This window comes from Entelurus aequoreus, linkage group LG08 (genome assembly GCF_033978785.1).
Source record: "Entelurus aequoreus isolate RoL-2023_Sb linkage group LG08, RoL_Eaeq_v1.1, whole genome shotgun sequence".
Classification (NCBI taxonomy): domain Eukaryota; kingdom Metazoa; phylum Chordata; class Actinopteri; order Syngnathiformes; family Syngnathidae; genus Entelurus; species Entelurus aequoreus.
Genome location: NC_084738.1, coordinates 10,005,456 through 10,033,063, shown reverse-complemented (window position 1 = coordinate 10,033,063; position 27,608 = coordinate 10,005,456). Strand labels below are relative to the sequence as shown.

At 35.3% G+C, this 27,608-nt stretch overlaps 1 protein-coding gene across 1 annotated transcript in view; it reads right to left on the bottom strand.

The window, feature by feature from the left end:
• Positions 1–27,608, bottom strand: part of LOC133655390 (zinc finger MIZ domain-containing protein 1-like) — a 260,084-nt gene that overhangs the window by 173,945 nt on the left and 58,531 nt on the right. Inside the window, exon 2 of the mRNA XM_062055505.1 lies at positions 16,820–16,921. The gene's annotated coding sequence lies outside the window, so the exon portion shown is untranslated. The remainder of the gene's footprint in view (positions 1–16,819; positions 16,922–27,608) is intronic.

The window sequence follows — 27,608 nt, the reverse complement described above, 5'->3', positions numbered from 1 at the left end:
TGTTTTTGTCTGGACGGCTCAATCGGCATCTTTTGGACGGATCGTCTTCACCGCACCCGGGCCCGAAAGTCACAGACCTGTACCTGGTCCAGAACGCGCTCATAGAACCAGAAAATGGAGTGGAATGATGCGGAAAAGCCCAGAATGCTACAGGACAGTAGCAAAAACCTTGAAGTAGAAATACTTTACATCAAACATATTAAACTGGCGGTGGTCGCGTAAAGGTACATGTATTCGTAATCTGGTTTTCGGTACGGAACATTCGGTAAAGTGCTAATCCGTAAATTAGGGACAGGAAGTGAAACTGCATCCCAATAGTCCCATGTCTACTCTGTAAACAAGTACAGATCAGCCAAGCCTTTGACCGTAAAACTGACAGATGGTGTCGTCACAAATCTGGGGCAAATCGGACAGTTCAATTGAAAACTTGAGTGTTTTTGTAATGTATTCCTAAAAAAAGCGGAGGATCTTTGACTGGCATTTAGTAGTACTTCCTTACAAATGTCAGAGCACTTCTGTCACAGAGAAGATCCCTGATTAGTGTTTCTGGAGTAGGTTCATAAGCTATGACTAGTAGGGGTGTGAATCTTTGGGTACCTAAAAATTTGATTCCATTCCGGAGTGACGATTCGATACAGAATCCATTCTCGATTCAACACAATTCTCAATTCAAACCGATTATCGCAATGTCTATCCATCCATCCATTTTCTACCGCTTGTCCCTTTTGGGGTCGCTGGTAGGGATGATACTCGAAACCGGTTTTCCCGGTTGTTCGATAAGAAAAGAACCAAGTCCTCAGACTCGAATCCCTTTTTGAGAACCGGTACCCGTTATCGAGACCACTATAGTAAAGAAAAGAGTTGGTTCTTTATTCGAATCCCTCGGAACGAATCCCGTCCCGACCAGAAATGCTCCGTGGGACATCACAATAAATCAGTCACGTAGCTCAGTCATTAGGCGCAGATAGCGAAAGCAGGAAAACAATGGACGGGAAAAAGCGCTCCAAGGTGTAATAAAGTTCAAAACAAAAGCTATAATCCAATGAATAACTTTACTGAGAGATTTGAGCAGGGTACAAACTCATGAAGAACACTTTTACGACCCACCGGAAACATAGCAACCAGGCTAGCAACGCACCTCCTTTACGGCAGCTGGTGCAACGTTCTTAAAGCAACCGCAGCACATACATATATATACAACACTGCAGCACATACATATATATATACAACATATCTCCCTTTTTGAACTTTAGTTTTTCACACTGTAGATGTGTTGTCTGTCTAATTATAAATAATGCAGACGAGGCGTGTTGGCTGAGTTCTTGACGTTTACTTTCACGGGTGACGACATGCAACAACACTTTTCGGGGCTACCGCGCATGCTCGTCACTCCCGTTGCATGCTGGGTAGTGTAGTTGTTATATTCCCTAGCTCGTAACATCTTTCCCCCTATAAAGAAATAATGTTAACTCAATAAAGTGTATTTCTTTTTTTAGCTTTAACTTTTCATTTTTTAGCATTGTAACCACATTTGCAAACAACTTTTCTCTTCATAGAATTTTCTTTCTTTCTTTAAAGTGCAAAAATGTCAAAGCATCATAACAAACAGTTATGTCAAATAGCAGCAGAAGTGCACTTTTTGGAGAGCTGTATTATTTCCAGTTTTGTGCCCAAGGGACTGATTTTATTTAACACTATATTATTATTTATACACCTATAGTGATCACAGAGACAGGTTGTTTTTGTGTTACTGTATATATTTGTTTTTCTGACAAATCCCACTTAATATACTTTGGGTAACAACAGTCAATGTTTATTTATTTTATTAAATTTTTTTAGGTGGGTAACAGTCAATATTTATTTATTTATTAGATTAAATTTTTTTCTTATATAATAAAAGTGAGCTTTTGTTAAACCAAATATTGTGTTTTTTTCCATATACAACAACCTATATGGACTCGATAAGAGAATCGATAAGGAATCGGTTCGATAAGAGGATTCGATAATAGGCTCGAACTCGATAATTTCTTATCAAACATCATCCCTAGTCGCTGGAGCCTATCTCAGCTGCATTCGGGCGGTAGGCGGGGTACACCCTGGACAAGTCGCCACCTCATCGCAGATTATCGCAATGTATTGTTTGTAATGTAGAATTGTAACAAAACAAAACTTGTTTCAAACAGGTTACATGTTAGAAAACGAATTCTGGTTGCATGGAGATGGCCTAGAAATCTATTTAAAAAAATATATAATTTTTTAAAATAAATTCGTAATTAAACAAAAAAAAAAAAAAGAAATCAAAGTTGGGAGAATGTATACAGTGAAAATTATGTAGATGCGTATGTTTTTTTTTTAATACTTTCATGATACTGTCTGACAAACATTGTCCATAGAAACTACTTAGTAAGAAGCAAAATATGAACAAACAACCATGGATGGACAAAGGGATTGAAAAATACTTTTAACAAAAAACACATAGTATGGAATATTTGTAACACATAGATACATAGATAAAAATTAATGAAATTGAAGTACAAATGAAAATACAGTTTCACCAGTTTAGTCATCATTTTTGCGCTTAAGAAACTTCTCCATGGCGTTAGACCCAGACTTCTTTTGTTTGTTTGATATAAAAAATAAAAAAAAAATTTAAACTATGAATCGATTTAGAATAGGGATGAATAAGAATCGCGATTTAGATGTGAATCGATTTTTTTTTTGTCGATTTTTTTTGTATCGATTATTTTAGTGCTCGAATAATCTATTGATTGGTTTCTTCGATTAATCGTGTCATTGGATAAAACACATGTCATAGCCTCGATGCATATTTTAAGGAGTGTAGTTGAAATAAGCAAAAAATTATAATTTCTTCTTGCAGTAACTTTCCTTTTTTTTTTTACACATCATCAATCAATCAATCAATCAATCAATCAATGTTTACTTACATAGCCCTAAATCACAAGTGTCTCAAAGGGCTGCACAAGCCATCAACATTGAAAAAAAAAAGTCTGCCACAAAGATCATGTCTTCAACACATTTGATACATTTTTATTAATTACACTCATTAAACGATTAATCAAAAAAAGTTTGTAATCGATTATTGGTTGCATAATCGATTATTGGTTGCAGTCCTAGACACTGTCTTCCATTGACATTGAACTATGTAACTGAGACTACAGACTTTGAAAATTACAACTCTATTTAGAATCGGATTGAAAATAAGAATCGATGTGAATCGATTTTTTTCTGTGCACCCCTTAATGACGAGGGCTGCAGCTATAGATTATTTTAGTGCCCGAATAATCTATCGATTAATTTGTTCGGTTAGTCATGTTATTGGATTAAACACACTTTATAGCCTCGATGCATATTTTAGGGTACATAGTTAAAATAAGCAAAACAATTTTTCTGCTTGCAGTAACTTTATTTATTTATAATGAATGGACATCAACACCCACACATCTGATACATTTTTATGAATCTATCGATTAGTTCGTTCGATTAATCGTGTCATTGGACAAAACACACTTTATAGCCCCGATGCATATTTTAGGAAATATAGTCCTTGACACTGTCTTCCATTGACATTGAGCTATGTAACTGAGACTACAGACTTTCAAAATTATAAATCGATTTTGAATTACGACGTATAATAATCACGATTTGGATGTGAATCCATTTTTTTGTGCACTCCGAATGACAAGGAGTGATGGATGCACATCTTCAAAACCTCTGCCACAAAGATCATGGCACCCACCCATTTGATACATTTTTATTAACTAAACTCATTAAACGATTAATTGAAACATTTTTGTAATCGATTAATCGTGGCAGTCCTTGACACTGTCTTCCATTGACATTGAACTATGTAAATCAGACTAGTCCAACTCCTGGTTGATTCATTTATGTTTTAAGAGGAGACTTGCAAATAGAGGAAATCACAACCCAGTGGTTCTTTCTTTATACATTCATTGCCTTAATGAGACCGTAGCAAATGGCCTTGAGTGACAAAACACTATGCAATATTACTGCGGCATTAGGCAGAAGGCAGGCTCGCTAATGCGCTCGTATTTCAAAGAAAAGAACATCGAGGTAGACCGTTGCTAACAGCCAACAGCGCCTCAATGCCAAGCGTTCTTCTTCAAGCCCTCAAGCCATTGATTAATTTTGCCGGCTTGCGAGGCACATTTCAGGCAATTCATCACCAGCTATGGGAAATTGACAAGGTATTCACGAGTAGATGTCAGAGTGTAATACTGTATAATTATGTAGTCGAAAAGACGACGCGACACTTCATGTGCTCTTAATTCTCTTAACGTCTTGGTTCCAGACGCAGACCGGGTAGTTTGGACTATAAAGGCACAAAATGTCTTCCCCCCGTTGTATTGTATCCTCCGAGTTAGAGACACTGTAAATGCTCCGGTTAAAGCCTCAATTTAAGTAACCGCAGTCACCTATAGACGCTGGGAGTGTTGTCTGCACAGGTAAATAACCGTTGAGTCTTTAATTCAAACATCGGTTTCAACTCGAGCTGGGCGGTAAGGCTGAAAACTGTATCACAACATAAGTGTTTCATATCGGTCGGATTATTGATATTTTTTATGACCTATCAAAAATAAGGACCGGGTGAAAATATACCAAATGTAAACATTTTTATTTAAAATGTAACCATCTTCTGATTTTAATCCCCTCAACTAAAAGCAGAAAGGAAAGGAAATTAAATAACTATAAAATCCCGTTGAACACTTAAAATTAAAATTAAAATGAAGGTGCGTACATACACTACCATTCAAAAGTTTGGGGTCACATTGAAATGTCCTTATTTTTGAAGGAAAAGCACTGTACTTTTCAATGAAGATAACTTTAAACTAGTCTTAACTTTAAAGAAATACACTCTATACATTGCTAATGTGGTAAATGACTATTCTAGCTGCAAATGTCTGGTTTTTGGTGCAATATCTACATAGGTGTATAGAGGCCCATTTCCAGCAACTATCACTCCAGTGTTCTAATGGTACAATGTGTTTGCTCATTGGCTCAGAAGGCTAATTGATGATTAGAAAAGCCTCGTGCAATCATGTTCACACATCTGAAAACAGTTTAGCTCGTTACAGAAGCTACAATACTGACCTTCCTTTGAGCAGATTGAGTTTCTGGAGCATCACATTTGTGGGGTCAATTAAACGCTCAAAATGGCCAGAAAAAGAGAACTTTCATCTGAAACTCGACAGTCTATTCTTGTTCTTAGAAATGAAGGCTATTCCACAAAATTGTTTGGGTGACCCCAAACTTTTGAACGGTAGTGTAAGTAATGAGTAAGAAATGTTGAATAAAGTGTAACAAAACAGTGCAAAGCGTGAAAATACAAACAGAGAAACATGAGAATAACTGTTTGCAGGTTTACTGCCAGGAAGTTACGGCTGTGTAACATTATTTTGGTCTGTTATTCTTATTTAGGTATGAAGACGAATGAATGTTATGCAGTAATAATAATTTTTAAATAATATTAAATCAAATTAGTATCATTTTAAAGTAGCACATTTCCTATATTTTGTCATTTATTTTTTTCATACAGTCCTGCAGTTTAATTCCTACAGACAAGTGTCCGCTTTTTTTAAAATTTTTTAATCCAAGCAACTGCCATACTGTCAAAGAGACTTTTTCTGTTCTGCTGACAATTTCTCCGCTCACTGCAGCCCTCGTTCTAGGTTTCTCTTCTCACTCCGTGCAGAGAATCAACAGCGAGGCATCAACACGGCGCAACCAAACTTGATAGTTGACTGTCACGCCGCGGTCGCATTTTTACTACGTGGGGTCGTTTTCCCAAGATGCATCCAGCGGGGCATCACAACTAGCGGTGTGGGGAAAAAATCGATTCTAATTCGAATCGCGATTCTCACGTTGTGCGATTCATAATCGATTCTCTTTTTTTTTTTTTTTAATCGATTTTTTTTTCAAAATCATTATTATTTAAAAACAATTTTTATTTTGTATTTGTTTTTTGTTTTTAATTAATCAATCCAACAAAACAATACACAGCAACACCATAACAATGCAATCCAATTCCAAAACCAAACCCGACCCAGCAACACTCAGAACTGCAATAAACAGAGCAATTGAGAGGAGACACAAACACGACAGAACAAACCAAAAGTAGTGAAACAAAAATGATTATCAACAACAGTATCAATATTAGTTACAATTTCAACATAGCAGTGATTAAAAATCCCTCATTGACATTATCATTAGACATTTAAAAAAAGAACAATAGTGTCACAGTGGCTTACACTTGCATCACATCTCATAAGCTTGACAACACACTGTGTCCAATATTTTCACAAAGATAAAATAAGTCATATTTTTGGTTCATTTAATAGTTAAAACACATTTACATTATTGCAATCAGTTGATAAAACATTGTCCTTTACAATTATAAAAGATTTTTACAAAAATCTACTACTCTGCTTGCATGTCAGCAGACTGGGGTAGATCCTGATGAAATCTATGTATTGAATGAATAGAGAATCCTTTTGAATCGGGAGAAAAAATCGGTTTTGAATCGAGAATCGTGTTGAATTGAAAAAAAAAAAAATCGATTTTGAATCGAATCGTGACCCCAAGAATCGATATTGAATCGAATCGTGGGACACCCAAAGATTCACAGCCCTAATCACAACAAAATTAGGCATAATAATGTGTTAATTCCACAACTGTATATATCGGTATCGGTTGATATCGGAATCGGTAATTAAGAGTTGGACAATATCGGATATCGGGAAAAAAAGCCATTATCGGACATCTCTAGTTAGAATCGTTCGATTGCAGTCATTCCGAAACCGAGTCATTGATCAGCTTGGATCAATATCCTCCCACGCATTTATCGGGGGGACGCACACCTGCGCTCAAACGACGACCCTCTTCCTCAGCACCCGTGGTAACCAAAACACAAACTCAGGTGTGCTGAAAACGGAACTGAGGGAGTCCAACTAACTGAACAAAACATGATCCGGGCAAAGGATCATGACAGTTGACACTGTAACCTGATTGGCTGCTGGTGTGTTCCTTCCATTGCTCAGTGATCACTTCCTGCTTTGCTAGGTTACCAAAGCGTGAGTGCCTTTGTTCATGCAACCAATTCTTCCGGTTTCTTTCCCACCAAAAAAAAAACCTACAAATCGAAAGTTTTATCGAACGCATTTTTTATTGATACCGATTACGTGCTTATCACGATATTCATAAATATCGTTTTATCACCACAGCCCTAGTTTCAACTGTAGTCAACCTCGTAATGCAGCTTTGGAAATAACTGCATTTGAAATATCAGCTCTTTGAAATGTTGCTACTAGAGATGTCCGATAATATCGGCCTGCCGATATTATCGGCCGATATATGCGTTAAAATGTAATATTGGAAATTATCGGTATCGGTTTTTTTATTATCGTATCGTTTTTTTTTTTGTTTTTTTTTTATTAAATCAACATAAAAAACACAAGATACACTTACAATTAGTGCACCAACCCAAAAAACCTCCCTCCCCCTCATTCACACAAAAGGGTTGTTTCTTTCTGTTATTAATATTCTGGTTCCTACATTATATATCAATATATATCAATACAGTCTGCAAGGGATACAGTCCGTAAGCACACATGATTGTGTGTGCTGCTGGTCCACTAATAATACTAACCTTTAACAGTTAATTTTACTCATTTTCATTCATTACTAGTTTCTATGTAACTGTTTTTATATTGTTGTACTTTCTTTTTTATTCAAGAAAATGTTTTTAATTTATTTATCTTATTTTACTAATTTTTTTAAAAAGTACCTTATCTTCACCATACCTGGTTGTCCAAATTAGGCATAATAATGTGTTAATTCCACGACTGCATATATCGGTTGATATCGGTATCTGTAATTAAAGAGTTGGACAATATCGGAATATCGGATATCGGCAAAAAGCCATTATCGGACATCCCTAGTTGCTGCTTATTTATGTCATTGCTTTCCTCTTGTTTACGTTTTCAAACACGGATTTCCTGCGCAGCAAAATTTGTCAGGCCTGAATCAAAGGTGCCCAAGACAGAAATACCATGTTGATGCCAACACAACTGAAACATCAAAAATTAGAGATGTCCGATAATAGCTTTTTTGCCGATATCCGATATTGTCCAAATCTTAATTACCGATCAACCGATACCGATATATACAGTCGTGGAATCAACACATTATTATGCCTAATTTTGTCTTGATGCCCCGCTGGATGCATTCATTAAACCAGTGGTCCCCAACCACCGGGCCGCGGACCGATTGGTACCGGGCCGCACAAGAATTGAAAAAAAAAATTTTTTTTTTTGTTTTTGTTTTTTTTTTTAATGAAATCAACATAAAAAACACAATATATACATCCTATATCAATATAGATCAATACAGCCTGCAGGGATACAGTCCGTAAGCACACATGATTGTATTTGTTTATGTTAAAAAAAAAAATAAAAAAATAAAAAAATTTAAATACACCCCCCCCCCGAAAACCGGTCCTTGGGACAAATTTTCAAGCGTCCGCAGCTACAAAAAGGTTGGGGACCACTGCATTAAACAATGTAACAAGGTTTTCCAAAATAAATCAACTCAAGTTATGGAAAAAAGTGCCAACATGGCACTGCCATATTTATTATTGAAGTCACAAAGTGCATTATTTTTTTTAACATGCCTCAAAACAGAAGCTTGGAATTTGGGACATGCTCTCCCTGAGAGAGCATGAGGAGGTTGAGGTGGGCGGGGTTGGGGGGTGGGGTGTATTGTACCGTCCCGGAAGAGTTAGTGCTGCGAGGGGTTCTGGGTATTTGTTCTGTTGTGTTTATGTTGTGTTACGGTGCGGATGTTCCCCCGAAATGTGTTTGTCATTCTTGTTTGTTGTGGGTTCACAGTGTGGCGCATATTTGTAACAGTGTTAAAGTTGTATATACGGCCACCCTCAGTGTGACCTGTATGGCTGTTGACCAAGTATGCCTTGCATTCACTTGTGTGTGTGAAAAGCCGTAGATATTATGTGACTGGGCCGGCACGCAAAGGCAGTGCCTTTAAGGTTTATTGGCGCACTGTACTTCTCCCTACGTCCGTGTACACAGCTGCGTTTTAAAAAGTCATACATTTTACTTTTTGAAACCGATACCGATCATTTCCGATATCACATTTTTAAAGCATTTATCGGCCGATAATATCGGCAGTCCAATATTAGCGGACATCTCTATCAAAAATCTGTCCTGTCGCAGTTCACCAAAGCCTGTGTTCTACTAGCTCGACAACAGCGCCGCGATGGCTCCAACCGTGACCCCTGACCCCGACCCACCGGCTCCTACATCAGTGGGAGAGCCTGACAAGACTCCAGGGGAGGCTTTCTTGGCAGTGGAACGAGGGAAAAAAACAGCTTTGATGGATGCCATGTTCACGCACCTCTTTCTTTTACTGGTGACTAATGGGCTAATAATTTATCCGTCACCCTGCCGTGTTATCTGGCGCTTTTCTCTCGCGGAGGGTACAACGTCACCGCCTGTCCCCGCTGGAAAAGATACGACTGGGAATTTTCCTGCCAAGAAGACTTACGTCCACGTGGCATTACCGACGTCTTTATTACGGGGATTAAGATGTGGACGTAGGTCTCCTTGGACGGAATGTTAGCGATACCCAGTGGTTTGCACTGTGAACCACTACACTACCAAATGTTTTAGCCAATATATCCATTATAAAACCGCTTCCCAAATGAATCAACTGTCGTGGTACGCGTGCTCCATCTAGCCAATCATCCAATAAGCAGGGGCGTCCATTAAAAAGACGTTGCTTGGATGGCAACATGTGTTGCTCCAAAACCTTTATGTACCTTTCAGCATTAGTGGTGCCTTCACAGAGGTGTAAGTTACCCATGCCTTGGGCACTAATACACCCCCATACCATCACAGATGCTGGCTTTTGAACTTTGCGCCTGGAACAGTCCGGATGTTTCTTTTCCTCTTTGGTCCGGAGGACACGACGTCCACAGTTTCCAAAAACAATTTGAAATGTGGACTCGTCAGACCACAGAATACTTTTCCACTTTGCATCAGTCTATCTTCAATGAGCTCGGGCCCGGGTGTTGTTGATAAATGGCTTTCGCTTTGCATAGTAGAGTTTTAACATGCACTTACAGACGTAGCGACGATTAAGTATCTTGTCTTTGCAGTGTATTCAATTGAATATAGGTTAAAAAGGATTTGAAAATCATTGTTTTCAGTTTTTATTTATGATTTACAAAACATGCCAGCTTCACTGGTTTTGGGTGTTGTAAATACACTTCTGATTGTTGTTAATGAATACTTAGGCCTACTACGCTACTGTATTTTCATGTTGGTCATTATGGCGGTGCTTTGAAGTGTTTTCTGAGGTGTTACTTGGTTGAAAAAGTTTGAGAACCACTGAACCAAATGGTAAATGGTAAATGGGTTGTACTTGTATCGCGCTTTTCTACCTTTTTTATTAAGGAACTCAAAGGAAAACAAATGTTACTAATCCTAAAACAAACAGTTAAAAGTGTAAAAAAAAAAAAAAGGGTAAATGTAATGTGTTGGTATGATTTATGTGTTTAGTTTCAAGCTTTTACAGCAAAGAAATACGATGTTTGACCGCCCCCGACACAACTATCATGACAGAAATCGCATACCTTTGTGTTCCTCCCTTTTATCCGAGAGGAAGGATGTATTACTAAAAAAGCCTTTATGTGTTTGTTTTTTTACACAGACTAATCTACTAAAAATGCAGGGAAATGTTGCATATTTTATGTATACAACGATTGTGTTGTGTGTAGGGATGAAAATATGAAAATGTCACGCCATGGTTATTGTGACCAAAATGTATTATGAATGTGTTAAAAAGGTACACACATTGAAATTGTTTTGACCAAGGTATTCCTCAATAACTAAAATACATAAACACACTGTCAGAAAACACACTATTTTGCACATTTTGTGTTTCTTATGCTTCACTGTATCTGTTTTAATGGCTAAGCTATTATTGTTTTAGATATCGGTTTGTACTGTAACGCTGTAAGATGTATTTAAATTAAACGTGTGCGTAAGAATAACATCAATTATTATTATTATTTCTCATTCCTGGCGGGCTTTGTGACGTTCAACTCTGTTCAGTGGTCCTTGAATGCACCGTAAAATGCCTCCGTCTCACATTCCTCCGAGTATAGAACGATCACTCTGTTCTAAGAGAACACAGCTTGTAGATTCAATGTGCAAAATTTAATAGCGTAGACAGCAATGTGTTTATTTCATTTAGATTGCTGTGCCGTATTTTTCGGACTATAAGGCGCACATAAAATCCTTTCATTTTCTGAAAACTCGACAGTGCTCCTTTTTTACCCGGTGCGCCTAATGTACGGAATCATTTTGGTTGTGCTTACCGACCTCGAAGCTATTTTATTTGGTACATGGTGAAATGATAAGGGTGACCAGTAGATGGCAGTCAAACATAAGAGATACGTGTAGACTGCAATATGATGGCAGTCACACCTAAGAGATACGTGTAGACTGCAATATGACTCAAGTAAACAACACCAAAATGTTATATGTTCCATTGAAAATATAGAACATTAAAAATCTATCAACATTTTTTAGTACGGCTTTGGTAAGCTATGAAGCCGCACCGCTTGGTGGATCGTACTGTGCTTCAACATACCAGTATTATAATGGTGTGTGTATAAGGTAAGACATATTACCTGCCGTTTTGTTTCGCAATATTATGCAAAAGCAACTTTTCTTACCTTCTGGAACCTGCTGATCTGTATTTGGGATCTGCATAAGTCCTGAAAATGTGCGATAAGCTTCTTGTTTTTCTCTATCTTCCTGTTACGGGACATTCATCCGCCGCTGTTGCCATTTCTAATACAAAGTAGTGTAAAGTTCTTACTTATATCTGTCAGTAAACTCGCCATGAAAGCGCTAAAACATACCGGTATAGTGAGTTTACATTATTCACCTAAGGAACTTTAGTTATTAGAGAGTTCCGGTCGGACGGTTTTTCACGGGACACATTTCCGGCGTTGTTGTTGCACTAGTGAGCCACGGATGATCTGTAAAACATAATCCATGCAACATTTTGACCAAAGAACCACCATTACATGTTATGTAGACCAGTGGTCCCCAACCACCGGTCCTGGGACTGGTACCGGTCCGTGACGCATTTGCACAGAAACATTAATTAATTTATAAACTACCACATTTTCTCCCACTTAACTTCCGCCTGTCCCACTAAACACACCAATAATAATATAACTTATTTGTTATAGTACATTGGACAATGCACATTAATGGACATATAAAATGTTAATGCGCCAAACTGTAGCCAAAGGCTAATTTTTCATGCTCATTTTTTTTGCTGTTTTTATCTGCCTCAAGCAGAAAGCCGGTCCGTGAAAATAATGCATACATTAAATTGGTTCCTGGTAGAAAAAAGGTTGGAGAACCCTGATATGGACCACAAGGAAGTGTTTTCAATTTAGAAAAAATAAATAATAATATGATATTATAATCCGGTGTGCCTTTTGTATGAAAATAGACCTGACTCGACCCGCTCATCGGCAGTGCGCCTTAATAATCCGGTGCGCCCTATGGTCTGGAAAATACGGTATGTTTTTTCTTCATGGGGAAAGACATTAATATCTCTTGTTTTCATGTTAGCATTTAAGATGGCAATCCGATGCCAGTCAGTCCTTTAGTTTAAGTGAAGTTATCAATCACGTTTTTTTCCGACAATTTTTATTCAAAACGGTAATACGTTTGGAGTTTTACCGCGGTTATCATTATTACCGCGGGGGAGCTCCACTAACCACGTTAAACCCAGATTCCGATCTAACAAAGGTCTTGACTCATTCTCCTTCTATGCCACATCAATACGGAACGCACTCCCAACATTTGTAAAAGAAAGGGCATCTCTATCCTCCTTCAAAACCGCACTAAAAGAACACCTCCAGGCAACATCAACCCGAAAATAACAAACTTCCTTCCACATCCCACCTCCCCGGATTGTAAATAATCAAATGTAAATAATCAAAAGTAGATACTTATTCTTATTCTTATGCTCTCTGATCTCTATCTCTATGTCCACTACTTGCTGTACATATCCTACCAAGTCAGTCCTACACTGTTTCATGATGCAATTGTTGATGACTGAAGTGTTGATATCACCCAAACCTAGCCCCCCCCCCGTCCACACCCCGTCCACACCCCGGATTGTAAATAATGTTAATAATTCAATGTATATACTCTAGGGATGTCCGATAATGGCTTTTTGCCGATATCCGATATTCCGATATTGTCCAACTCTTTAATTACCGATACCGATATCAACCGATACCGATATCAACCGATATATACAGTCGTGGAATTAACACATTATTATGTCTAATTTGGACAACCAGGTATGGTGAAGATAAGGTACTTTTCAAAAAAAATAATAAAATAAAATAAGATAAATAAATTAAAAACATTTTCTTGAATAAAAAAGAAAGTAAAACAATATAAAAACAGTTACATAGAAACTAGTAATTAATGAAAATGAGTAACATTAATTGTTAAAGGTTAGTACTATTAGTGGACCAGCAGCACGCACAATCATGTGTGCTTACGGACTGTATCCCTTGCAGACTGTATTGATATATATTGATATATAATGTAGGAAGCAGAATATTAATAACAGAAAGAAACAACCCTTTTGTGTGAATGAGTGTAAATGGGGGAGGGAGGTTTTTTGGGTTGGTGCATTAATTGTAAGTGTATCTTGTGTTTTTTATGTTGATTTAATTAAAAAAAACAAAAAAAAACAACAAAAAAAACGATACCGATAATAAAAAAACCGATACCGATAATTTCCGATATTACATTTTAACGCATTTATCGGCCGATAATATTGGCAGGCCGATATTATCGGACATCCCTAATATACTCTGATGTTTATCTTCTGTGATGACTGTATTATGATGATAGTATATATCTGTATCATGAATCAATTTAAGTGGACCCCGACTTAAACACGTTGAAAAACGTATTCGGGTGTTACCATTTAGTGGTCAATTGTACGGAATATATACTGCACTGTGCAATCGACTAATAAAAGTTTCAATCAATCAATCAAAACCGTTTAATTGTGCGATCTTTATTTATGTTTTGGCTACTCGTGAATGGGGGGTAGTTTAAAATGGAAAGGCAAAGCTACCATTATTTCTCCAATTATTCGAATTGTCAGCCTTTTCCACGTCAGCGCCTCGTCGACCTATCTGCAGAGAGTTCTTGGCGACGAGTACAAAACAGCGGCGCTCTGGACTAATACATTTCTTCAAAGTTTTTTTGCACAGTTACCAACAAAATAGTTTCTTTGTACTGGCACAAACTCCGATATCTGAATGAAACCCTCCAATCACATTTGAAACCACCTTTTTTTTCCAAAATACGTTCACTCAACCTTGAGCTGCTTTGACAAAAACGCCTTTCTGTCTCCATGCTCCGAAACATCATTGGAAATGATTACAAGCCATGGATGTTTTGCAAGTTGAAGTTATAGTGGCAGAACTCCCCCCCACCCCCCGCCCCACCCTCCCTGCATGCTGCCTTTGTTTGTGCAGTGGAGGTGGACATGTGTGCAGAGGCAGTAGGGCTGGGAGGGCTGGGGGGGCTCCAAGGCTATCCTTCCTGTTCAGTTAGCAGAGGCCTTTCACACTTATCAGTTCCAGATCTCACAAGAGAGATCACTGACAGGAAGGGGATTTTTTTTTTTTCGTAACACGCCGCCCACCTTCCCCTACACCCGCAACCCCCTTTTCCTTTAACAGAATGGCTGTCCCTCACATTTCACAGAGGAAAGCAATTATTCATCAGGTCATACACGCTGACAAACAGCATGGAGAGCTTCAAACCAGTTCGGGGGAAAAAAACAAGTGCCACCATCATGATGAAAATAATTATAATAAATCAGTCTTTTTCACCGTATAAGGACCAGAATTTACACAAACAAAAACAGATTTACTGTCCATCTAAATCAACAATGACTTAGCACCTTAAAGGCCTACTGAAAGCCACTACTACCGACCACGCAGTCTGATAGTTTATATATCAATGATGAAATCTTAACATTGCAACACATGCCAATACGGCCGGGTTAACTTATAAAGTGACATTTAAAATTTCCCGGGAAATATCCGGCTGAAACGTCGCGGTATGATGACGTATGCGCGTGACGAAGTCAGTTTAACGGAAGTTATGGTACCTCGTAGAATCCTATACAAAAAGCTCTGTTTTCATTTCATAATTCCACAGTATTCTGGACATCTTTTGCAATTTGTTTAATGAACAATGAAGGCTGCAAAGAAGATAGTTGTAGGTGGGATCGGTGTATTAGCAGCGGACTACAGCAACACAACCAGGAGGACTTTGTTGGAGAGCAGACGCGCTAGCCGCCGACCTCACCTTGACTTCCTACGTCTCCGGGCCGCCAAACGCATCGGGTGAAGTCCTTCGTCCTTCCGCCGATCGCTGGAACGCAGGTGAGCACGGGTGTTGATGAGCAGATGAGGGCTGGCTGGCGTAGGTGGAGAGCTAATGTTTTTAGCATAGCTCTGTGCGGTCCGGTTGCTAAGTTAGCTTCAATGGCGTCGTTAGCACAGCATTGTTAACCTTCGCCAGCCTGGAAAGCATTAACCGTGTATTTACATGTCCACGGTTTAATAGTATTGTTGATTTTCTATCTATCCTTCCAGTCAGGGGTTTATTTTTTTTGTTTCTATATGCAGTTAAAGCACGATGCTATCACGTTAGCTCGTAGCTAAAGCATTTCGCCGATGTATTGTCGTGGAGATAAAAGGCACTGAATGTCCATTTCGCGTTCTCGACTCTCATTTTCAAGAGAATATAGTATCCGAGGTGGTTTAAAATACAAATCCGTGATCCACAATAGAAAAAGGAGAGAGTGTGGAATCCAATGAGCCAGCTTGTACCTAAGTTACGGTCAGAGCGACTGATGTAGACCACAAGGAAGTGTTTTACATTTAGAAAAAAATAATATTAATTTTACTCCTTTAATGCGCCCTATAATCGGGTGCGCCTTCTTTTGAAACACGATCGAAAATAGACCATTCATCGGCAGTGCGCCTTATAATCCGGTGCGCCCTATGGTCCGGAAAATACGGTATTTATTGTTAGTTATTTAGGCTAAATTCAGTGAATATATTCCTGAACTGCTCTTAGATAACCGATGAGCTAGCATGTTAGCAATCCAGCACCCTGTTAGTTCGAACACATTCACAAACCTCCGCAAAAAAATACATTTGTCCTGTTAGTTGATAAGAGAAAAGCTTTTCTAGAGTGTTTATTTGAACTACTTTAAGCGAAAACGTTCATAAACAGATCCTAGATAGCCGACGAGCTGGCACTTCGGCAAACCAAGACCACGCTCGCAATCAATCGAAAACTTCAACACAAATCTTTTTACTGTCAATTAATACAATAATAGCCTAATTAACAATTGTAACAACAGGGGGTCATTTGGGCAAAACAATAATGACCAGGTCTTAGATAGCAGAGGAGCTAGCATGATAGCATAGCTTATGTTATTATCTTGCTCACAAAAACCAACTAAGTACCTTGGTCTTGACAACGACATATACAAAGTTAATCATATTGTTTCTCAAGCCATCATGTCAAAAAAAGAACGTTTAGTTCATTGTTAGCCAACGGTAAGCTCCACCCAGACAGCGTCTAGATACCTCGGTATAATTGCCAAAGAGAGGACTCACCTGTGTTTCGAAGTTAATCCTCGGTTCTTCTCCTCGGATGACCCCCCCACCCATCCACACTGCAGGAAGAGAAACACCCCAGCACTCCGACGTTTTCTGCACCTATGAAAAAAACAATAGTAGAAGTTTTTTTTTTTTTAAATACAGTTTTTCTGTCCGTGAAGTTATTTCCTGGTTCAACCAAGACTGTACGATCTACGCCACTGTAGCATGAAACGTAAAAAGACGATATCCCTTTGTAACATACCGAAATTGTGTTGGTTAGATGGTATTTGAAAAATAAAAATAATAAGTTACGTGGATTTCGTTGTTGTTTTCGAATACCAGCTAACAAACAAAATGTGTCGACAATTTAAAAAGTACTCAATACAGTGAAACCTTGATTTCCAAACCCCTCGTTATACGAACTTTGCGATTAATGATCCGCAGACCAAAGTAGAATATGAACCTTGTCTCAGCGTAGGAACGTTTCACACACCCGTTGTGTCCCTGTCGCGCAGCCATTTTGTGTCAGGTAGCACATCCATCGTGGGCGGACTTATCGATCTCCGTGCTCATTCAGTCAGCAGAGCAGTGGCGTCGTTAGCTACTACGCCAATTGCTACTTTTAAGCGGTTTTTTTACATTAAGTTTGCAAAATATTTAACAACAAAATTTTTTTTAAAATTATATAAATAGGGCAATTATTTTGGTATTAAAAAAAAACGGCAATTTTTTATGATAGCTAGAAAAAGCATTTTTGGTAGAAATTGAGACAAAGAGTGCCAGTAATAGGAGCATTGACCGTTATTTATAGTTTTAGGGCTATGACCTACGTGTTAATACTACTACAATATGCAATTTCGCTGAAATGTGAATGCCATACGTGCGCAAGCCACGGTGAGTCAAAGTGAAATGTTATCGTTAGCATGCCGACAGTTAGAATGCAACAAATACAAAGTTTTATTACGCTGAGGCGTACGCATGTTAAATATGCTAAAAAGGCCAGCATGCTAACAAAAAGCATGTGTTAAGTACCAAGTTATATGACTCTGAGGGGTACAACGTAGAAATATGCAAAAATAAGTTAGCGTAAAAGGTGAATATTATTAATCGTGTATTTACATGTTCATGGTTTAATAGTATTTTTGATCTTCTGTCTATCCATCCAGTCAGGGTTTTTTTAAATTTAGTTTCTATCTGCATTTGAGACTGCTATGCTATCACGTTGGCTACGTAGCTAGGTTAGCTTCTATTTTTTTTAGCTTCGAAAAGCTGAATATTATTAATCGTGTATTTACATGTTCATGGTTTAATAGTATTTTTGATCTTCTGTCTATCCATCCAGTCAGTTTTTTTTTAAAATTTAGTTTCTATCTGCATTTGAGACTGCTATGCTATCACGTTGGCTACGTAGCTAGGTTAGCTTCTATTTTTTTAGCTTCGAAAAGCTGAATATTATTAATCGTGCATTTACATGTTCATGGTTTAATAGTATTTTTGATCTTCTGTCTATCCATCCAGTCAGGGTTTTTTAAAATTTAGTTTCTATCTGCATTTGAGACTGCTATGCTATCACGTTGGCTACGTAGCTAGGTTAGCTTCTATTTTTTTTAGCTTCGAAAAGCTGAATATTATTAATCGTGTATTTACATGTTCATGGTTTAATAGTATTTTTGATCTTCTGTCTATCCATCCAGTCAGGGTTTTTTTTAATTTAGTTTCTCTCTGCATTTCAGACTGCTATGCTATCACGTTGGCTACGTAGCTAGGTTAGCTTCTATTTTTTTTAGCTTCGAAAAGCTGAATATTATTAATCGTGTATTTACATGTTCAGTCACTGTGAATGTCCATTTCGCGTTCTCGACTCTCATTTTCAAGAGGATATAGTATCTGAGGTGGTTTAAAATACAAATCTGTGACCCACAATAGAAAAAGGAGAGAGTGTGGAATCCAATGAGCCAGCTTGTACCTAAGTTACGGTCAGAGCGAAAAAAGATGCGTCCTGCACTGCCTCTCAAGTCCTTCACTGTAACGTTCCTCATCTACGAATCTTTCATCCTCGCTCAAATTAATGGGGTAATCGTCACTTTCTCGGTCCGAATCTCTCTCGCTCCATTGTAAACAACGGGGAATTGTGAGGAATACTAGCTCCTGTGACGTCACGCTACTTCCGCTACAGGCAAGGCTTTTTTTTTATCAGCGAGCAAAAGTTGCAAACTTTATCGTCGATTTTCTCTACTAAATCCTTTCAGCAAAAATATGGCAATATCGCGAAATGATCAAGTATGACACATAGAATGGATCTGCTATTCCCGTTTAAATAAAAACATTTCATTTCAGTAGGCCTTTAATAAGAAATATCAGCCCAAAAAAACCGTACAATCCCTTGTGTTTGACATTTTTTCAGGATGATGGTGAGATGTTTTCCCAACGTGTGAGAGGACAAAGTAGAGAAGAGAAGACTAGAACGGGGGCGCCTCCTTTCTCTAAAGAGCCAGACGTTCCCCAGGTACCTCAGCGCTATTCGTCAACAGCTTTTCATGGGCTGTGAGAAATCAATGCGCTCTGCGTGGCAAACAGTTTATAATAACACAGGGATGGAGTGAAGGTAGGGAGGTTGGGGGGGGGGGGGGGGGGGGTTAGGGAAATAAATACATTTGAAAAAAATAAATAATAAAAAAGCTCAACTGCAACAGAATTGATTTGTTTAAGCACAATAACACGGCTCAGCAGCGCACACAGAGAATGAGTGGCAGTGTGAAAGCACAAGCAGTAATTGATCAGCTGCTGGCGTGAAGTGCATACATGTGAAATAAAACACGCGCTTGTTAGCAAATGAGACAGATTTTTCATTTGATTTTATTGGTGGTAATTTACTCCCCGACGGTGGAAATGACACTTTGCTCAATGAAAGTAAATAAAGGGAAACACTCTCCATTACTCAAGACTATGACGCGTTAAAGTACTTCCGGTATTTCTAAACCATGTTAAATTTATTAGCATTATAAGCTGTTTTTGTTTTTTTTAATATGCAATATCCAATTAAAAATGTAATAAAATATCATACAAATAGGTAACTTATCGTTGTTTTTATATGTAGTCATGATATGATTTTTTTTTTAATTACAGAAGTATATTTTATTACGACGTGGTTTTGATTAAAATCATTATTTTCCACTTTAATATGTATCTGAAAATGTCTTTTATTTATGTTTTAACATGTGTTCATAATGGAAAATATATATCATGTATTTTTATTGTATGATTTATTATATAATTTTTAATATGGACTGCAAATGATTATATTTAGTATGGATAATATTAGTAGTAATTTGTTGTATTCATGCCACAATTTGGCATACATACATACATACATACATATATATATATATACATATACATATATATATATACATATATATATATTTATATATATATATATATATATATATTTATATATATATATATATTTATATATATATATATATATACATACATACATACATACATACATATATACACATAAATATATATCTATATATGTGTATATAAACAATGTGTTTTATGATTTTATTTAAACATTTTACTGCATTTTTCTACTGTTATTATACTATCATTAATTAATGTTTTAACATGTATTCATGATGGAAAATATATATCATGTATTTTTATTGTATGATAAATGATATGATTTATCATATGATTTTTAATATTTACTGCATATTATTATATATAGTATGGCTAATGGATGATAATATTAGTAGTAATTTGTTGTACTTATGCCACAATTTGCCATATATACATGCATACATACATATATATATGTATATAAACAAAGTGTTTATGATTTTATTCCAACATTTTACTGCATTTTTCTACTGTTACTGTAATTATTAGTAGTCGTATTTTTTTAAGTCACTAATTTGTTGTATGGATTCTTTCATGTGATATGTTACTGCAATTTCCTATTGTTACTGTTAATATTAGTAGTAGTTGTATTTCTCTTTGTTAATATGAATCAGTGGTGGCATGGATTCCTTCATCTAATAAACAGAATATATTTTGTAATAAAATATTTTAATAATAATAAAAGTAATACAAAAAATGTTTCTATGTAGTCATGATAGGATTTTTTTTTAAATTAGAGAAGTATTTTTTTATTATGACGTGGTTTTTATTAAAATTATTATTTTCCACTTCAATATGAATCTGTAAATGTCTTATACTATCATTAATTAATGTTTTAACATGTATTCATGATGGAAAATATATATCATGTATTTTTATTGCATGATTTATTATATGATTGTTTTTATATTTACAGCAAATTATTATATATAGTATGGCTAATGGATAATATTAGTAGTAATTTGTTCTATTTATGCCTCAATTTGGCATATATATATATATATATATATATATATATATATATATATATATATATATATATATATATATATATATATATATATATATAAAATATATATAAAAAGATAATTTTTTAATGATTTTATTTAAACATTTTACTGCATTTTTCTACTGTTACTGTAATTATTAGTAGTCGTATTTTTTTAAGTCACTAATTTGTTGTATGGATTCCTTCATGTGATATTTTACTGCAATTTCCTATTGTTACTGTTAATATTAGTAGTAGTTGTATTTCTCTTTGTTAATATGAATCAGTGATGGCATGGATTCCTTCATGTAATAAACATAATATATTTTGTAATAAAATATTTTAATAATAATAAAAGTAATACAACATTTTTTTCTATGTAGTCATGATAGGATTTTGTTTTAAATTAGAGAAGTATTTTTTATTATGACGTGGTTTTTATTAAAATTATTATTTTCCACTTCAATATGAATCTGTAAATATCTTATACTATCATTAATTAATGTTTTAACATGTATTCATGATGGAAAATATATATCATGTATTTTTATTGCATGATTTATTATATGATTTTTTATATTTACAGCAAATTATTATATATTGTATGGCTAATGGATAATATTAGTAGTAATTTGTTCTATTTATGCCTCAATTTGTCTCATATATATATATATATATATATATATATATATATATATATATATATATATAAAAACATAATTTTTTTATGATTTTATTTAAACATTTTACTGCATTTTTCTACTGTTAATGTAATTATTAGTAGTCATATTTTTTTAAGTGACTACTTTGTTGTATGGATTCTTTCATGTGATATTTTACTGCAATTTCCTATTGTTACTGTTAATATTAGTAGTAGTTGTATTTCTCTTTGTTATTATGAATCAGAATATATTTTTAAATAAAATATTTTAATAATAATAAGAGTAATACATGTTCTTTTTCTATGTAGTCAGGATAGGATTTTTTTGTATTTTTTTTTTTTAAATTATAGTAGAAGTATCTTTTATTTTGACGTGGTTTTGATTAAAATCATTATTTTCCACTTTGATATGTATCTGAAAATGTATTATACTATCGTTAATTAATGGTTTAACATGTATTCATGATGGAAAATATAGATCAGGTATTTTTATTGCATGATTTATTATATAATATTTAATATTTACTGCAAACTATTATATATAGTATGCATAATGGATGATAATATTAGTAGTAATGTGTTCTATTTATGCCTCATTTTGGCATATATATATACACATATGTATACATACATGTTTTTTATTATTTTATTTCAACATTTTACTGCATTTTTCTACTGTTACTGTAATTATTAGTAGTTGTTTTATTTCTCTTTGTTATGAATCAGTGGTGGCATGTAATAAATAGAATATATTTTTTCATCAAATGTTTTAATACTATTAAGAGTAATAAAAACAATAAAGTATGTCATACTTGAAATTGAATAAATGTATTATGTAAAACAACCTATAAAAGTCAAAAACTACTCCTACCATACGCAATCTTAAAATGATGTATTATTACCACTGCTAATAACAGTCGGATGTATTAAGTAAAACTATCAAAATAAACAATGTGCTTCGAAAAAAAGACATATTTTATAAATAATGCAAATGATACACTGCTTGTTTTATGAGGTCTGACAGTACCCATGATGCATTGTGCCTCGATGGCTCCGGTTACAGTTGTTGGCGTTCTGTGCCACATATGGCATCCCGAGACATCTCCGATATGAGCTAACTCATCAGAATTATTTCGCAACCTCCTGATAGTGCAAAAATAAAAATGGTAGCTCGGAGCGAATGACGTTAAAAAAAAAAAAGGAAAAAACAACAACATTTGTGCCAGCCTCTTTAGAGCGCCAGCCGCAGAGGTGCATTTATCATTGTTATTATCCTTCAGAGAGGCCCTCCTAGGTTTAATTGGGTCCTCATGGAGTCAAAAATCCCTGCTGTGGCTGCAGCGTTCTGCATTAGGGCTTTGCTGGCTGAATGGCGAGCAGTCATCCCCAGCGGAGAAAGCGGCGACTCGCTCCCTGACAATGCCGCCCCTCACCTGGCTGGCCGAGCCCACCTATTGCATTCCACCTGCCAAACACGACAGGCTGGAAATAAAGCGGGAGGAGGATGAAAGAGGCATTTTTGAAGATGAGGAGGAGAGACGTGAACTCTGCTTGACTTCTTACTTATCCTTACTCTCTTGACCACTAAAACACTTTGGAAAACATCTTTTAGAACTTTCTTCTTAAAAAGAATGGCGACCCGCCGCTCACCTCCCCGAGCAACTTGGCTCCTCCACTTATCTCTTTGCTAAAAAGTCCGCCAAAAGACAAGTCGCAGTGCGAACGTCACAAATTAGTCGGCTGTGATGATAAAAGCGTTTTTTACCCACGAAAACAAGACGTGTTGACGGCACATCAAAGACAATTTTGTTTTCTCTCCTCCTTGCCTTCCCCGTTAGTCAATAAGTGGGTTTACTTCATACTGTGATACATTTAAGCGTTTTTAAACAAACTAACATTTCAATGCTTATTTATATAGTGATTTATTGCATTATTAGGTATTTTATTACTCCTGTTTATGATCTTTTATAATATTATTTCATTTTATTTATTAACTGTGATGACCACTCATCTCTTGTATGTATTAATTGAAATACTAAATCATACTAATTCTCAATAGATTAATTAGCAAATAATACTAATATTTACATAATAAATTAATTTATTTATTACTATTTCTGTATTAGTTTGCTTTTGTCCGCTTTTTTTTTTATTAAACTTTTTTATATGTTCTCTGACACCCTTTCCTTGGAAAATTATTTTTAATGTATTACTAGTTAAAATTGTATTTATTACTAACTTTAGTTTTTTTTACTTTTGTTGAATGGGTAACAGTGCATCTTTTGTTTTAGTATATTTTTTTAAGACACCTAAATAACATTCGTTGGTACCCTTTCCTAGAGGAATTTATTGTATTTTTACGTATTACTTGCTTAATTCTTATTTTTTATCATTACTAACTATTATTTTTGTGGATTTTTATTTTATTTTACTTTTGTTATAAAGGTAACAGTGCATCTCTCGTTTTAGTACTTTTTTTTTGAAGGCACCAAAAATACCATTCTTTGGCACCCTTTCCTCTAATTGTTTCTAACTTAATTTAACTTACTTTTGTTGAATAGGCAACAGTGCATCTTTTATATTAGTACTTTTTTTTTTTAAGGCACCAAAAATAGCATTCTTTGACACCCTTTCCTTGGAAAATTATTAGTATTTTTAGGTATTGCTTATTTATTATCATTAGTATTTTTATTTTTTTTTTACTTAAGTTGAATGGGCAATAGTGCATCTTTTGTTTTAGTAAACATTTTTAAGACACCAAAAATACCATTCGTTGGTACCCTTTCCTAGAGGAATTTATTGTATTTTTACGTATTACTTGCTTAATTCTTATTTTTTATCATTACTAACTATTATTTTTGTGGATTTTTTTTTATTTTTTACTTTTGTTATAAAGGTAACAGTGCATCTCTCGTTTTAGTACTTTTTTTTTTGAAGGCACCAAAAATACCATTCTTTGGCACCCTTTCCTCTAATTGTTTCTAACTTAATTTAATTTACTTTTGTTGAATAGGTAACAGTGCATCTTTTATATTAGTACTTTTTTTTTGAAGGCACCAAAAATAGCATTCTTTGACACCCTTACCTTGGAAAATTATTTATATTTTTAGGTATTGCTTATTTTTTATCTTTTTTTTTTTTTTTTTACGTAAGTTGAATGGGCAACAGTGTATCTTTTGTTTCAGTAAATCTTTTTAAGACACCAAACATACCATTGGTTGGTACCCTTTCCTACAGGAATTTATTATATATTCACGTATTACTTGCTTAATTCCAATTTTTTATCATTACTAACTATTATTTTTGTTGATTTTTTTTTCTTTTGTTGTACAGGTAACAGTGCATCTCTCGTTTTAGTACTTTTTTTTTTGAAGGCACCAAAAATACCATTCTTTCCCAGAGGAAAGGGTGCCAAAGGATGGTATTTGTATTTTTACGTATTACTTGTCTAGTTGTTATTTATAATCATTTCTAACTTAATTTAATTTACTTTTGTTGAATAGGCAACAGTGCATCTTTTATATTAGTACTTTTTTTTTAAAGGCACCAAAAATAGCATTCTTTGACACCCTTTCCTTGGAAAATTATTAGTATTTTTAGGTATTGCTTATTTATTATCATTAGTATTTTTTTTATTTTTTTTTACTTAAGTTGAATGGGCAGTAGTGCATCTTTTGTTTTAGTAAACATTTTTAAGACACCAAAAATACCATTTGTTGGTACCCTTTCCTAGAGGAATGTATTGTATTTTTACGTATTACTTGCTTCATTACTAACTATTATTATTATTTTTATTTTTTTATTTTTTACTTTTGTTGTACAGGCACCAGTGCATCTCTCGTTTTAGTCCTTTTTTTTTAAGACGCCAAAAATACCATTCTTTGGCACCCTCTCCAAATTGTTATTTATTTCAAACTTCATTTGAATTATTTCTAACTTCATTTTTTAAACTTTTGTTGATTAGGCAATTTTTTCTAAAAGGTACCTTCTTTGAAACCCTTTCCTTGGAGATTTATTTGTATTTTTAGGTATTGCTTTTTTATATATATTTTTTTTTTATATATCCAACAAAATAATACACAATAACACCATCTTAATACAATTCCAATTCCAAAACCAAACCCGGCCCAGCAACATTCAGAATAGCAATCAACAGAGCAATTGAGAGGACACACAAACATGACACAAAACAATCCAAAAGTAGTCAAACAAAAATGAATCATATCGACAACAGTATCAATATTAATAGGAATTCCAACATAGCAGTGATTAGAAATCCCTCATTTACATTATCATCAAAGCCATTTAAAGAAAATTAAAAAAAAAAAAAAAAAAGAACAATAGTGTCATGGTATTGCTTACTTATTATCATTAGTATTTTTTGTTTATTTTGTTGAATAGGCAACAGGGCATCTTTTGTTTTTGTTGGTATAATTTTTACGGCACCAAAATATCACTCTTTGGCATATTTTCCAAAGGTAGTTATTCATATTTTTATATATTGCTTGTTTAATTCTTATTCATTACTATTACTATTATTTTTGCCTTTTTATCTATCTTTTTTTTACTTTTTTGTACAAGTAACAGTGCATATTTTGTTATAGTGCTTTCATTTGAAGGCACCAAAAATACCACTCTTTGGCACCCATTATTTGTAGTTTTACATATAACTTGTTTAATTATTTATTATTCTTACTACCTTTTTTTTTTATTATTACTTCTGTGAATATGAGTTTATTAGGACACCAAAAAGACCATTTTTGGCACCCTTTCTTAGGGGGATTAGTTGTATTTTCACATATCACTTGTTAATTTTTTATTTATTATTATTACAAACTATAATTTGTTTAATTAGTTGTTCTTTTTTTGTTGTACAAACAACAATGCATATTGCATTTTTGTAATTTTTTTCTTAGGGCAACAAAAATACCATCCTTTGGCACCCTTTCCTTGGAGTACCACTCCTGGTGGTATGTCACGGTAGAGTAAAAACGCGGGGGTAAAAAAAAAACGTCCAGTTGCGGTAATATCCTGCAATTACTGGGTTTTGTGTAAAAAGAACGATACATGATTGATTATGAAGTCATTTAGCGGGATCTCTGTAACAACCGTACGACCCTTCCTTATCCTCGGAAATGATGGCGATGTGAAAGAAAGGAGAAAGGGCAGGCGGGGGGGGGGGGCGGGGGGGTTATGTCCTATTGGGAGAGAAAATGATTAAAGGCCGAGATGAAGACAATCTGCTGGTGCTAGAGGAAAAGCAGGAGGACATCACAAGGAAAGAGAGAGAGCTGCCTTTTTCCCCGCAACTCAACCCTGACCGTGCTGGCCCAGGCACATTTCCTGCATCCGCTCTTTATAGTAAAATAGTAAAATAGCCCAGGGGCCCCAGGGTTATTGATTTTTTTTTTTTTTTTTTTACAGCACTCCTGCAGCATTCCTTATCTGTAGAGTCAATAGAATAGAAAAAAAAGGCTTTTGGGGGTGGGTCTAAGTCATAGCTGTATAACAAGAAATGAATGCCTCTTGATGCCTCTTTTAGGTTAACTGCAGAGTCTCTTATAGTCGCCGGGTGCGTGATCTTCACAAGCAAATACCACAGGGGTCTGAATGGAAATTCTCATCGAGGGCCACATCGCAGTCACGGCCGCCCTCAGAGGGCCGCGTGTAACAGTGAATGTAAGAATATAAAAGTATAATCATTATTTTATTACTAGGGATGTCCGATAATATCGGACTGCCGATATTAT